We start from the raw sequence: 723 nt of genomic DNA, 5'->3' as shown, positions 1-723 counted from the left end.
CTGAGCACGTTGGTACTTATTCTCAGCACGTTGATTAGCTGTGGGATTCTGCACTAACCCCTACCTACTGCACAAAATAAACTTCTCTGATGAAGTAAGTCTGAGAGCTGAGCTAATGGCTAGGTAGTTACCACTTTAGGAGGCAGTTTGATACTCTGTCAGTTTAGCAGGATAGTGGTATAAGGTTCACCCTTGGGGCTTGTGAGGTCCTCAACCATGGATTCTTAGGCAGATTTACAGTGCCTGGTATGTGTTTCCTCCTGTTGAGGGAGCCCTACAATCCAATCAGAAAGTAGTTGGTTACCCTGGTACTATTCATGCCACTATTGCACAAAGGCACATCTGGCCACACTAGTAACTATTGTCTACATGGTGCACAGCTGGGTAAGACAGTTGATGACTCCCCCACCCCCACCCCACCCCTCCACACCCAGGCAGCATGCACAGCACTTTCCAGTGCTATCAAAGAGAACAGAGAGGAAACTTTTTGGTCAGTACACAGTATGAGTTTTGCATGCCCTACGACGAAAGTGGAGGGTGTCTTTAGCAACAGGGTCTTACCATCTGATTCTGATGGACAACTAAGAGCGATGACAACACCCTGTATTGTTTTGGGGGGTGTTTTTGGATCACCTCTGTCTTAGTCAGGGTTTCTATTCCTGCACAAACATCATGACCAAGAAGCAAGTTGGGGAGGAAAGGGTTTATTCGGCTTACACTTCC

This window comes from Mus caroli, chromosome 5 (assembly GCF_900094665.2).
Source record: "Mus caroli chromosome 5, CAROLI_EIJ_v1.1, whole genome shotgun sequence".
NCBI lineage: Eukaryota > Metazoa > Chordata > Mammalia > Rodentia > Muridae > Mus > Mus caroli.
The sequence above is the reverse complement of the archived record's forward strand: the minus strand, read 5'-3'. Positions refer to the sequence as shown.